Source organism: Melopsittacus undulatus, chromosome Z (assembly GCF_012275295.1).
Source record: "Melopsittacus undulatus isolate bMelUnd1 chromosome Z, bMelUnd1.mat.Z, whole genome shotgun sequence".
Lineage (NCBI taxonomy): Eukaryota > Metazoa > Chordata > Aves > Psittaciformes > Psittaculidae > Melopsittacus > Melopsittacus undulatus.
Window position 1 is genome coordinate 48,273,916 of NC_047557.1, and position 15,443 is coordinate 48,289,358.

Here is a 15,443-nt window from a genome sequence, read left to right on the forward strand (position 1 = left end):
GGCTGGGTACATAAATATCTAGGAAGGCTCCAGAAGTGGGAGCAGGCTAGAGGAAAAACTGCAGGGCCAGAAAGAGAGACGGCAGCACTTTGGTATGCCAGTTACACTTACAGTTTCGCTATTACTCTAGTAATAAAACCACCTCCTTGTCACATATTCTCCAGGCCAATTCATGTGCGGACTTTTCCTTCCTTGGGCTCTCTGGCAGAAAGATTTTACAAGAGACAGTCAAATCAGAGCAGAAAAAAAACCCGGGTGTGTTCATAGAAAAGAAGTGCACAGCATGAAGGATAAGCCCAAACATGTTTGGTATCATCAGTCATACAAAAAATACTTCAGACTTGTCAAAGGCACATGGGGGAAGGGAGAAAGAAGAAAACTGTAATGTTAGCCATTTACCAGTATTTAAATGAAATTCAGCACACACTGAGTGTTTCTAGGTTAAAGCATCAAGCTTGACTGCTACCCAAATGACATACCTCATGAATGGTGCTCAGAAGCACAAATAAGGTAAAAATAGATTATTACATAGTACCTGAGAAATTAAACAGTATTTTGCAGGCTTTGTTCTCAGTGAGAATTGTGGAATACGTTTCACAAATTACACCTCTTTCTGAGGAAGCAGCATGCGTAAGAGATTTTTATGCACATTTCCTGAAGCAGTGATACCTAACAGAATCCTTCTGCATGGTTCATTGGAATTTTTAGACAGTAAAATATGAAACAGTAAAGATTAATGTTAAAGTAGAACTTACAAGCTTCTAAAATTAAAGCTGCTGTACAGAACGAGTTCATAAGAAACCAGCAATAGTTTCAGGGTTTAACTGTTCCGTCTGTGCTCGTGTAACCCACAGAAATTAACCCTACGTAAGTGCTCTGCAATCATATCACTTACTAAAGTCAAATAGGAATAGATCTATCCCAGAAATTAGCTGGAGGCAAATTCAGCTGATTAAAAACACTGGCCATTCATCTACATTATTTAACACCACACTAAAGCAAGTGTGCTTGATGGGAATTAGAAAGTAGTAAAGTTAAACAGGATGGGTCCTTAAAAGCTGAGCAAACCAGGACAAGCAGTTGCACAGGATATTAAATTGAAAGTTAAATTATTAGAAGTATTGAAAAGTATTACACAAGGAACACCAAAGAAGTTTCGTCATCTTATTGAAGAATTAGGTATGAGAGACCTATTTAGAAGCCTTACTTCAAACAAGGAAACAAGAATATGAAATTGACATAAAGTAATTAGCAAATCCATCCAGAATATATTTTGGTAAGAAAATTAAGGAAGAAAATCTAGGTAAATATAGATGGCTGCACATAGCATGAATATCAGTGTCTGCTGGGGCAACAAGACAATTTAAATAATTAAATAAATTGAAGGTCACAAAGTACCTGGGCCTCCTATAAAAGTTAGTCTAAATTATGTATGAATATTAATCAATCTGGTTTTATTATGAGCACAAAGGTAATCTGTATACATAATTCTGTTGGCCTTCTTTTCAAGGGGCTCGTCACCACAGAGGCACTTCAAATGCTGCTTCATGAGAAGAACCATCAAAACCGACCCAATCTACTTAGGGTTAAAATCCCTATCATGCTTTGGTGATTTTGATACCACAATAAATATTCACAGATCTGTCATCTATGTTTACCTCAACATTTAAAGTGAAAAGTAAACTGACAACATTGCCTACCTGAATTCCTCAACTTCAGTTAGTCTAGTCCTTTCTTCAAGCAGCAAGTTACTCAGTGAAGATATCCCCAATTCTAGAGACAAAGGCAGGAAAAAAAATGGCATAAGTAACTATCTCTTACATTTCATAATGTAAATTATTTATAACAAAGAGCAATGTAATTTCATGTTAGCATAAAGAAAACAGCTACCAAGAGGTTGCTACCAAGGGAATCAGCAGTTTGCAGAATACCACATGTCAGAATGGCTAAGCTATTGCCATTGGTGAATGAATTCAAAGATTACAGGCTATCTTGTTCACTGCTGTGCTGGCAAAAAACCTTCACCAATTTGTGCACTCTCTGGTACGCTTTATTCTTAACAACATGCTTACACACTGTTAATGTACATACATGTAATGACATAGTTAAACAAGTAAATAGGGAACACAGGTTCAATATCAGTAACTACTTAAGTTTTGGCAGCTCCCTTTGCTAGGTTCAAACCTTAGTATCAGCAGGAGCTGGTGGAAAGGCCCTAAACCAGATGTAAACTCCAAAATTTTTGTGTGCAAGGTTACACAATCCTTGGGATCACTAGCAATATCAGGCAGTTCAGAGAATAAGTGGTTTGACCCAAGTGCCCAAAAAGAAATTAAAATTTTGGCAGTTTAATCTCATTACATGTGAGAAGTTTAGCAAACAAGTTTGTAATTAATTATTGCCTATGACATCTTCTACCAAGTTCAGCATTTCTCAGTAAAAGAAAGGATGGATTACAAGTACTGCAGGCAATAACATAAAGGAAACACATTCATAAGAGCTGGCTCTGAATGACAAGAAGAATCACTGCTCTAAAATCTGCTGTTGGAGCAGCAACACATTATTTAGTGATGTTAAATATGTACCAGAACACCCCTGTATTCAGAGGGCATCCACCTACAATGACGAACTGTTGTGACAGCAACCATGTATCAGAGGTGGGCTTCAAAACAGAAGTTGTGATGAAAGCTGAAAATTTCAGACAGTCCAGTTCACATTTCAAATGTTTACGTAAAATAAGATAGCAGTTGTAGCAAATTCAATTTTATGCATCTCCTATGTCAGGCAGGGCAATGGTTGGTAGATTTTATTAAAAACCCCAATACAAAAGCAAACAAACAAAACCCCAAGCAAAACTAAACAAAAAAACCCAAACAAGCAAAACTCCCCTCAAAAAATAACTCTCATCTACACTTGAGCTCCCTGGTGTTTTAACTTTTACACCCCATGGCAAGACATTTCCTTCCCAACTTTCACCGAGGTCTTGTTTGTCGTATTTCAGCCCTTTCTTGCACACAAACTAGGGAAACAAGTCTCCTGTTTTTTCTCAGACTGTCAGAAGCCAGATTAAAAAGTAAAATCTGGACTTTTTTTTCTTTATCTCTGTAGTTTTCAGAATAGACTGTCATAAAAAATTATGGACTAGAAAGAGATGAGGCAGATGAAAGAAAAAAGGTAAATCAAGAGAAGAATGCTAGCGAGGAAAAGAGAAGGGCGAAACTTGTCTGGACAGCGTTACATGTCAAGAGACGGAAAGCTTTGATCACCTTTTTTGTTAGGATAGAAATCTGGGTGGTCAGAAAGAGAAACTTCATAACTGCAGATTACTGAGAGGAACAGCATTAGGAAATGGCTATGACTGCCATTTTGTTTGTGTTTGATGATTGCATTGCCCCAGTGTGACATGATGAGAGTCTGTGGAAAGAGTATTTGGGTCTCCTTTCTTTGGCTAAGGAGTCAGAAAACAGCTACTTACTCTCTGTTTATCTTCAGTTACCTCAGAATCATTCAGAGACAAAAGTAAACTTTAATTAACAGAACAATAAACCTGACAGACAGATGTGCAGTTACTGGACAGAGGCCCCAAAGATGGGCCATCTAGCTGGAGCAAAGGAGGAGATACAAACAGAGGAAAAGAGGCACACAAGGAAAACACTTCAATTATCATCGTGCTTGGGCTCCACATGAACTATATTCAGAACACCTGTAAGCAGAATTCTGACAATCTTTCTTTCCCCTGGGAAAATAACCACATCACAATAAGCTGTTCCTCAGACAAAACAGCAGAGGAAGCAGCTTATAACACATGACACTGTACTGGTTGCCTAACAAGTTAAGCAAGAATGCAAATTAAAACCTTAAAGACAGCATTTTTAGAGTAGATGTCAACTTCATAACTGAATTGTCACTGAATGTTGGCTACCTTCAAGTTAAAGACTCTGTGGACAGTATCTGATATAGACATGAGAACCAATTAATTTAACTGTAGGTAAACATGGACCTCCTCACCCAAATGCAATGCAACTGAAATCAAAGCGGAGAGTCATAGTTGTAAATTTTATTAAGAGAAAAATTAAGCAATCTTGTATATATATGAGATGTTAGCACAGAGTACATCTTAATAGTATACATAACATCCTAAAATTGTGTGAAGACTGAAATTCTGTATACGTCACTGCAATATGCATAAATGCTATTACAAGCGAGATAACAGTAGATGCAAGAGTATCTATATTCATGACTGCTAAGCCAAATGTCCTCTTCCAACCATCTCCTTAAAGAAAAATAGACTAAGTAGAAAATAAATGAATTACACTTGCCTAAACTGTAGCATTAGAAATCTAAGGCCATGCTTTAAGAGCAACACAATACAAAAATAAAAACCATCCTTGTACAGTAACATTTTTAGAAGTCAATAATGAATGAGATCTGGATCAGTAGTTGTAAGTCATCGTATCACAGCTATTTAAAGTCCCAGATGAATAAGGCCTGTAGACTAAACCCACATCCTAATGGACAATTTAATTCACAAAACCACTCCTACAAACGGTAGGTTTCTGGTCTGAAAGGCTATTAAACAAACTGGAAATAGTACCAGCCAGCAGAGTGGAAAGAACAGTTGTTTGCAGGTACTGCCAAGGCACACTACTAGTCAAGCTGTAATCACCTTCTATGAAGTCTGGACAGCTTATTGCAGACTTGCCCATATCACCCATTCATTAAGAATGTCAGTCATAAACAGCAATTACCTAAGTGTTAGAATTTGCATATGAATTTTTGGCTTTATTCTTGTCTGAAGCCTCATTTTCAGAGCTAACAATTCAGTATACATCCTGTATTTCTAAATAATAATTACACTACAGATTTAACCAGTTACAAGAAATTGATAATGTTGCAACATTAGCAGGCAATTTCATCATCACCCTGACATTATCTGCTCAGATGATTTATTTCACTTACTTCATCACAGCTTAAAAGTTGTTACTAGCCTTTTTGAGAAGTTCAGTATAAAAACCCTGCATAAAAACAAGGATGATAAAGTACAAATCAATATGGTAAGTGACCTACAAATTGCCTTAGGAAGGTGAAACATATCTATTAGTACAGTGCTTCTACTGAAGTAAAATACATCATTTTTGAGAACCTAAATGACAAAGAAATCTATTTTTACGGGACAGCTACAACAGTGTTGTGAGGATTAACACTTGAGCAAATTAATTCTAATAGTACTAAGTGTATCAAATTCAGAGAGAAAATAATTACTGCAGTCCCATAACATTTTCCAAGTTGTTTTCTAATTACACAAAACAGGCTGAAATTTTATAAAGAACTTGAAGACACTAAGTAAAGTTTAAGGTTTAAAAATGCATTTGTGTCCTAATGAGAAATATTTTTTTATGCTAAAGAAGCCATGAATTTATGGTAGATGAAGAGTTAAACAGCCTGCAAACATGCAGTCCTTCCCATTGGGGGAGGGGGGGAAATCCAGACATTGAACTTCATCAGTTAAATGAGTTTATTAAAAAAAATAAAATAAAATCTAAACTTCATACTGGGTTTTATCTTGATTAAAACACCTGACTTTTTCATGCTTTTGCAAGCTATTAAAAACAGAAATGGAAGAAATATAAAGAATTCGTTTTGCACCTGCAAAGTAGTTTTCAAATCTCTATAGCCATATACAGTATATAGCCACAGATTTACAATCATCCTTCAATTTCAGTCAATGGCAAAGTCACATGCATACAGAAAATTGCAGATAGCCATGAGAGCACGTTATCATTTCATTATGATGCTTATAATTGGTACACCAATTAATTTAACAGAGCCATAATGAATATGCTCAGAGTATAGAAATGTCAATGAATTCAGAGCTGCAAATATCGGGAACCAAAAGAGCCATAAGGTATGTAACACTGAATGTAAGTCCAGGCACAAAGAACCATGGAAGCTGCCCCATCCCTAGAAGTATTCAAGGCCAGGCTGGATGGGGCTTTGAGGAACCTGGTCTACTGGGAGATGCCCCTGCCCATGGGAGAGCGGTTGGATCTTGATGAGCTTTAAGGTCCCTTTAAACCCAAACCACTCTATGATTCTGCAATTTTAGTTTCTCCCATCAGAGGAATACGTCACAAGATTAGAGTCCTTTAAAGGACAACATAGATGCTTAGTTTACACTTGGATACCTCTAAAGAAGGAAGATACCTATTCAGAAACTCTGCCTAGAAGAGGACTTGGGACAGCAGCCTACTTGAACTCATCTCTGAATATTTTTTCCCCCATCTCAAATATTATTTTCAAGAGGTCCTTAGCAGATAGCAACATTAAGACATTTCACTATTTTATGATGTTTACATTTACCTCTACTGGCCTACAGAAATCTCCCCAAGAAAAAAAAAAATAACAACACAATAATAATTCTCTTGGAAACTACTATAAGTCAGACCCACAGAAGGCTGACCCCAGGCCATGTTTGTCTGTGCTGGCATTAAGCTTTCTTATTTCTTCTCTGTTCTAATGAAATTCTTCTGCTTATCAGTGACACAGGTGTGTCTATTTGAATGACGAATGGACGAAACTATACGAACACCCTAAGGAGAAGGCTGAAAGCTGGATCAGAAGTTGGGAGTGTAGAAATTCAGCTATGTAAGGTGTGAAATCTTGTATTTCATTCCAATTAGACACACTGAATTTTTAATACGGAAAAGGTCCTTTCCAACCCTAACTACTCTATCATTCTGTATTACAATGTTTGAGAGGCTAAGCCTTTCACAAAAAAAGAAAGAAAAAGTATCTGTGTGCTAAGACATTTTTCGCAGATTTTTGACTAGCATACAACCTAAAATCTAACAGTGATCTCTTTTACCGTATGTAAAAACTTTCATAAGTAAATGGCTCAAAGTCTAATACCAGTAGGGGTTTTGGTGGGTGGAAGGTACATTTAATAGTATGCTTTTCAGAACCACATACTATGTTTTCATACCTGCTGACACAGACTTTGAGAACCTGCCATGAATAACTTAACTGATTCATCAGATAAAGCATATAATTTACTTAAATTTTTGCTTAAAAATCTAGCATGAATAATCGCCTTATCTGTCTGCTTTACATCACACAGGTGACAATCAACCTGTGTGCTACTACAAATCCTGTATGTAACAGCAGACAGGCCAAGGTAATCAACAGATGAAAATAACCCACCCAAAACTACAGATCATTGTTTGAAGTCCTCTTGACCCTAGAGTTTTGCCTTGTAAAGAACTAGAAAGAGAGATACCCTGTTAGTGGACAACACACATCTTCTTCAACAAGCAAAGAAAGGACCTAGAAAGTCGCACCTATACAAACAGCTCCATTCCCTATGCAGTGGAGTTCAGTCTTTGCAAAAACAGCCTTAAAAAAAATCAGCTTGTTTTCCTAAGGCAAAGAGTTTCAAAGTCATCACTTCCCACACTCATCCTCTTGAAAGGAGGCCTGTCATTGAGAAGCAAAACTACCATAGTAATAAGCATTATTACTATGACCGACTTCCTATAACAAGTGAATAACGTGAAAACAAAATACACCAACTGTTGTGAATGCATACACGGATAGCTCAGACTTACATCTGACTGTGTAAGCTCACGACAGTTTGACTGAGTATTTGTGTCACACAAGGCTAACTACTCTGCTCTGCCAATGGCACATGCAGCTCTCCTGAACCTCCCCTGACTCATCTGAATCCTAATGCAAAGAGGGCATTTCAACTCCACATCCCTCTTCACGATTTTGCTATAGGGTTTCTCTATGAAATAAAAGACTGATGAAGCCCATTCTCCAAAGCCATCTGACACAAATCTTGCAACCTGGTCTGCATTTTGAACCAGTACCAATGCCCTGTAACTGTCAGCAGCAGTGAGCTATTACTTTTAAACTAGTAAGTTACTGCAACTCATTAACATCTAAGACAATCAATACAATAATATGTAAACCAAATCACAGAATGGCTAGAGTTGAAAAGGATTCTAAGCTCCAACCCACCTGCCATGGGCAGGGATGCCTCACACTGACATTGGATGTCATCCAATGTCTGTTCAGTGTGGCCTAGAACATGGCCAGGGATGGCGCATTAACCACTCCTTTGGGCAACCTGTTCCAGTGCCTCACCGCCCTCACAGTAAAGAACTTCATTGTATCTAACCTGAACTTCCTCTGTTTAAGTTTGAACCCATCACCCATTGTCCTATCACTACAGTAAGTGTCCTTGTAGGATCCCATTAGATACTGGAAGGTTGCTATGAGGTCTCCACACAGCCTTCTCCCCTCCAAGCTGAACAGCCCCAATTTTCTCAGCCTGTCTCTGTATTGGGAAGTGCTCCAGCCCTCTTACCATCCTTAACACACAAACCTCTCCTCTCCTAGCCCCCCAGTTTATTTAGACTACAGTGGTAAAGAGTCAGTTTTGACTTCTCCATGTCCCCACACAAAAAGCACAACCAGTCTTCCTACAAATTCATAGGAACTTGCAAGTTGATCTGTCATCAGCACTAAGGTTAATTATTAAGAACCTGTTTCAGCACTATAAAGTAGAACATAGTTCCTCTTTTTTTTTGGAGGTAAAAAAACCAACCAACCAAGGAAAAAAAAAAAAAAAAACCACGAAAAAATCCCAAACTAGTACTGACTGCACTTCAGAATACTGTGTCTACGGCAACAACTGCATGTACAAAAGCATCCAGACAGACTTACCCAAACCAAAGCCTTAAACATTCATAATGACTCGGCAGAAACCACCAGGACATGAGCTATTAGTAGGAGAGTGTCCTGAGTACGTAGGTCTAGCTGTAGAACATTCACTTTTAAGCCTATCCGTAAGACCTTAGGCAACAAAGAAGCTTTGAAGTTTCTTTGCTACAGGATTCATAAATGCCATTTCCTGAAGAGAACGAAGACTCAATGATTACCCACGTACCTGATTATTTCAGTGGATTAGTTACAAAGAAACCTGATTAAGAATCAGACTATAAGCACTATTAGCTGCATCATACTACTTTGTTTTTAATTAAGCAAAGGACATACCTACATCAAAGAACAAGCAGTGCTAGTGACACTGAGCATATGCAATATTAACAGATTCTGTTAATGCAGCTTCTGACTCTAGCGTTCCTCTCTGTCACACACACACACACACATATTACCATGGTGATTTGTAGAATTTGCTGCCTGGGATTTCAGAACAGTACAGTACTTGAAATACCCTCAGCATCTCTGAATAAATGCAAACACAAATTAAGTCACATTTAAATTGATAGTAACACAAATAGTTTGATAAAGCTGTCATTAAAGAAGAACATAAAAAAAAAAATCTTAATATGACCTAAACCAGTAGAAACAACCAAAAGAGTTTTCACATTATGCTTTCTGACCCTGAAAGAAAGGGAACTAAGTTTAAGGACTGAAGAAACAGTATAAAAAGCATAATCTGAAATCACTTGTCTGTCAAAATTTGGGCAGCTATCTGTGGAAGTGTCAGAACATTTTTTCTTTAAAAGGAATTCTTAATTCATATACTATTTCACTAAAATGCACACATATTTTGACTATAAAAGGACCATGCCTGTTGCAAATTTCCCACAAGTGGGATCACTCTAGATGCAGATTCTTTGTATCCATTATAATTTTCAAGGGGGGGGGGACGACAGATGAGGGGGGACGAAGAGAGAGTTAAAAAAAAAAAAAAAGTACCACCTTAGGCAATTAGGATCCTCTTACTATGAATACATACATATCCTGACAACAGAGTGCACAGCACTGGGAGCAAATGCAACAACTCTTGGTTTTTCTGTGCATCTGTTATCTGTATAATCCTATATATAGAATGATAACAACATCATATATTACTTTGTAAACACCTTGGGATACAACTAACACAATTCTGATTCTAATGAAGAAATACATGGACATGACCGCCCTAATTGTACCTGTAAGTTATGAGCAAGGTTATCCTTACTGCACTCTTGCAGAGATGCAGCTGACTTTCTTCACAGACACAATGGTAATGAATCTAGGATCTCTATGAGAGGCTCACCACGAACTTCATTATAGACAGGACTTAACTTGAAACACTTAAAACATAAAGGCACCCTCCCCACTCCTACTGACTTCCCAGGAAAGGGCTGCAGTAAGTGGAAGCACCTCTTAAAAGAAGCCAATGCAGGGATTCACAGCCTGTTCAGAGACCTCACAGGAAGCTTGGTAATGAAGGATGGTTCATGAGAAAAACTGCATTAGAGTCAATCATATGTTTCAAGGTAGAGCGACTGTATTGACATACTGCCTCTTTGAATTCACTTCAATATGTTCTGTTAGTTAGTCCAACTAACATTTTTCAAGAACATCACAAGGCCTTACTCATTACAAAACAGCATAGCCAAACACAGGTTAAAACTACATCAAATAACAGAGCTGGACACATTTAAATATATCTTTACGGGTAGAGTCACTATTTCAACACTGAAATAAGGCTTCATTACACAGCAGACCTACCTGTACCAGTGACATGATCAGTAACATGCACTGTGATCTGCTCAAAGTGGGAGAACAAACATTTGTGCAAAATGAATTTTTGATAGGACAACAACAAACAAATGCACCAGAGCCACTGACAGTCTTAGTCTTCCATTAGCTCCACAAATTATTCCCAAATTATGCTTGAAGACAATTAAAATAAGTCTGATGCATAAGTAAATCTGGATAAGACTTCATGGAATATCAAACCTGAAGCAATTATTTGAAGACTACTCCTTTGCTCCCTCCTCCCTCCCCTTAAAAATCAGAGATACTTCAAGTATTCCTAAACCTTTCTTTCGGTCCACTGACTTCTTGGATATATAACCACCAAATAAATTAATAAATTCCTGCTTCTGAAATACTTACACATACTTTTGGTGGGAGAAGAGTTTCTACCATATCCCAACATCTGTTTATACAGTTCAGGGGAACAGGACTACTCTTGACTTCAAACTACTTTTTTACGTAAGTTTTAATTTAGTTTTATTACCTCAAGAGAGAACAAGCCTTATAAAGCTGAGCTTTATTGGAAAAGGACATCAGTTGAGAAAATCAGAGCAAAGTACCATTCACTTGAAAGGTGAAGAGAGGAAATAGGTAGTCAAGCTCAAACATAAAATTGTTCACTAGAAGTTTTAAGGGAGTAGGTGGAATTCCTTTAGCAGCTACTGTTTGATGAGAATAGCTGCATCACATGGAGCCAATTAAAAAAGATGTTATTGGTGAGCACAGTAGTTATTAAACGTGAGATAAAAGCAACCAATAAATGTAACAAAGAGCCTTCTGCATGTAGTATTTCAAAACTTACCTAGTATGACTATTTTGACAAAGCCAATTGCAACTTAAGAAAGACAATTTTCTGCACAACATTTAAATAGGTTCCAAATTCAGTGGGTAAGTACAAGCAAGGAGTTAAAAAAAAAAACCTTTCCAACAAGGAAGTGACAGAAAAGATTATTAAGCCTATACAAAAGTAAGCCTTTACTTACAGAAAAAGACACTATTTTACAGCTGAAATCACCAACTTCATTCAAGAGACTGACACTTTTTTCTATGAGGACAACGGGGATTTTGACTTTGTAAGGCTTTGGTTACAACACACTTCCCATTCCTTCCATTTGGAAGGCAGATGCGGGGACTGTGAGAATGAAGATCTTAGGCCCACTGTAGGAGAGGATCAGGTTAAAGATCATCTTGGGAACCTGAATGTCCCCAAGTGCATGGCTTCCCCAAGGGCACATCCTGCATGACAAATTTGGTGGCTTTCTACAACAGGGGCTACAGAACTGATGGATAAAGGCAAAGCACTTAACATCATCTACCTGCACTTGTGCAAAGCATTTGACACTGTCCCGTATGACATCCCTGTCTCTAAATTGGAGAGACATCAATTTGATGGATGAACCACTTGGTGGATGAAGAATTGGCTGGATGGCCACACACAGAGAGTTGTAGTCAATGGCTCCATGCCCAGCTGAGGACTGGTAATGAGTGGTGTCCCTCAGGGATCAGTGTTGAGACCAATCCTGTTCAACATCGCTGCCAGCAACATGGACAGTGGGATTCAGTGCACCCTCAGAAAGTTTCCTGATGACACCAAGCTGTGTGGCTCGGTTGATACACTGGACGGAAGGAATGCCATCCAGAAGCAGCTTCGCATGTTTGAAAGGTGGCCAATGCCAACCTCATGAAGTTCATCCAAGTCAAATGCAAGGTTCTACACCTGGGTCGGGGCAATCCCAGGCACAGCTACAGGTTGGGCAGAGAAGAGATTCAGAGCAGCCCTGAGGAGAAGAACTTGAGGGTGTTGGTCCATGAGAAAATGAACATGAGCTGGCTTCAGTGGGTGCTCACAGCCCAGAAAGCCAACCGTATCCTGGGCTGCATCAAAAGAAGCGTGACCAGCAGGTCGAAGGAGGTGATCCTGCCCCTCTACTCTGCTCTCGTGAGACCTCACTTGGAGTATTGTGTGCAGTTCTGGTGTCTCAACATAAAAAGGACATGGAACTGTTGGAACAAGTCCAGAGGAGGGCCACGAGGATGATCAGGGGACTGGAGCACCTCCCGCATGAAGACAGGATGAGAAAGTTGGGGCTGTTCAGCCTGGAGAAGAGAAGGCTGCATGGAGACCTCATAGCAGCCTTCCAGTATCTGAAGGGGGCTATAAGGATGCTGTGGAGGGACTTTTCATTAGGGATTGTAGTGGTAGGACAAGAAGCAATGGGTTCAAACTTAAACAGGGGAAGTTCGGGTTAGATATAAGGAAGAAGTTCTTTACTGTGAAGGTGTTGAGGCACTGGAACGTTGCCCAAGGAGTGGTAAATGCTCCATCCCTGGCAGTGTTCAAGGCCAGGTTGGACAGACCTTGGATGACATGGTTTAGCGTGAGGTATTCCTGCCCATGGCAGGGGGGTTGGAACTAGATGATCTAAAGGTCCTTTCCAACACAAACCATTCTATGATTCTATCATTCTGTGGAAAGAAAGTATTCCTAACAAAATGTTTCTGAACTCTGTGTAACAACTGATAAAGTTCAAGGCATGTACACTCAGTACAAAAACAAGTTGTACAGCAATTTGTATCAAAACCAAAAAGCACAAGACACCAAAATACGCAGCAAACAGTGGTGCAATCTGATCAGTTATTTGGTTCATGCATTGTTTTGCCCTTGTACTATGATTTATACACTGACAAAACAAACAGCTCTTTGTTTTACCCTAAATGGTTAGAGATACTTACACCATTTTATCCTTGCCTGCCTGAAGTGCGACTCTAAGTACTGTAACTGCTTTGGTGTGAGAAATTCTTGGATCAGAGTGGTCATCACCATGTGTAATCAACCTCCCAGCATTAGGGCCCCATGATTGTTTAGATGAGAGTTTCCCCTTTAGAATAAGGATGAACTGCAACTTCTCCTCCAATGTGGGGAGAGTGGTTTCTATAGTGCTCTCACCATGGGCCGTGACACTTCTGCTAGAATTTACGTATGGTAGGAGAGGATTCAAACTCTGCCCAGTGAAGAACTGAGCTGATAGTTTTCTAACCACCACGGTGTAAGTTCAAGTGCTCATGTAACTGCAACCCCATGGACCTTTGACATTGCTACATGTTTGCCTATTGTCCATATTTTCAACTTCAGCTAAATAAGCAAGACATCCCCTGAACACAGGCCACAGAGATCCACTTCAGTTTTTCATTGAATTTACCTTAACCATAACTTGGAAGCAAGCTCAACAGCAGTGGAACTTTTAGCATCTTGCCTTCTCCTATGTACCACTCTGACACTCTACTGCATATGCAGAAAGAAGGTACCAGTTCTCCCTCTGACATCTCACCATAAGTATTAACAATCTGGTTGGACAGAAGGCTAAATAAATCAGAGGGGACCGTTAATACAATATAGTTGTGTTTCTAGGAAGTGGCTTACAAAACCTGCTGATAATGACATTGACACCTTATGTCTACCACCTTATACCTTCCTCCTAAATCTTTCTGTTAATGTGACACTAAGAATATGAAAGAGTGCTCTGAAGCAGGTCTCCACTACCTTAACTGTGCCTTCATTACAGGCAAAAGAGCTCCTCTTCTTGGAGCTGAGGAGAAGCAATCCAAGATCTCCGTTCCTCTTGGGACAGTAATTACCCTTGGACTAGTAGTTTCACCTCACACATCCACTTTAACCACACACAAACCACCAAATTAGAAACAGACCAAAGGTGTACTCAAGGTTATGAAGCTATGTAACAGGCCCCAAGAACACATCCTCTCACAGGACACTCACCAGCCTAACTGTCCTACATTCTTTTTGTTAGGAACTGCCAGCTTTGTCACAGTGAAACTTCCACTTCAATCTGCTCTTTATGTGAAGCTCCCACTTCAATATGTTCAGTGACGCTGTTAGCTCTTACCTACTCACATTTGCTCCAGGTTGCTCGTTCCTTGAGCTCATCATTATTTCTTGACATCACCAGTACTCGTGCAATAAAACAAAAGACACAAATCATGCAAGACAGACTTGCTTCATCAAAACATCTTGAAACCTCTAAGTGACTGTGAATACTCAAAAGTCTCTTGATTTACTGATGTTTTTAAAGAAACTGGAATCCAACCTACTCATCACAGAATCAGCATCCTTCAAAGAAGCATTTCTCCTCCCCCTTCCCCCCCTGACTTATTTTCTTTCCAGGCTTGGCTACAGGAAGGAACACTATGCCCCTGCTATTCTAACGCATCTCCATCTAGTCTGTTCAAAAACTTATTCCTGAAAAATAAAAAAAATAAAGTAATTTAACTGTGCAGTCAGCATTCTGTTCACTTAGCTTTAGTACTTTTAATGCAACAGTAATGTGGCAAGACAAGCAGAAAAACTCCTTCATGTTAACCCTAAGTATACTTTAATAACTGATAAAATTGCATTAGAAGACAGACACACATTACCAGCCACATTTGTGGAGTAATTAGGAGCCAATTCCCTACAATCTTTCAGAATGTATAAGAAAGCATTTCTGTGACTTTTAAGGTTTCAACACAGTGACTAACACTTTTACAACATCCTTCAGTTCTTAAAACTCAGTTATTTGTTTTACAGGCCAGTATTAAGATTAGGAGATTCAGAAAGTCTAATACTAAACAGATACAGTAGTTACTGGCAAATGCATTTTAATGAATACAACATAGCAAGGTATAACAAAAAGCCACACTAGTCTTTGCCCATTTTCTCTATCTGAGCACACAGTGAGGTTTAAAGTGAGAAACAGATACCCAGAGGTTAAGGAGGTGACCAAAGATAACAGTCTTTCAGAGACATGCTTATTTAAGTCTTTAATATTAGCTAGACTCTAGGAAAAACACGGGTTGCAGTAATGATTTGGGGATAAATTACTATTCAGTTCCAG

The 15,443-nt window shown here is 38.9% G+C and overlaps 1 protein-coding gene across 5 annotated transcripts in view; it reads right to left on the minus strand.

The window, feature by feature from the left end:
• The window catches only part of CDC42SE2 (CDC42 small effector 2), an 81,392-nt gene that overhangs the window by 62,290 nt on the left and 3,659 nt on the right, over positions 1 to 15,443 (minus strand). For 4 of the 5 annotated variants that reach the window (XM_005154904.3, XM_031054428.2, XM_034073192.1 and 1 more), the window contains exon 3: positions 1,701 to 1,773. The gene's annotated coding sequence lies outside the window, so the exon portion shown is untranslated. Of the gene's footprint in view, positions 1 to 111; positions 202 to 1,700; positions 1,774 to 15,443 lie in introns of all 5 variants that reach the window. The other variant, XM_031054431.2, reaches the window with a different exon arrangement.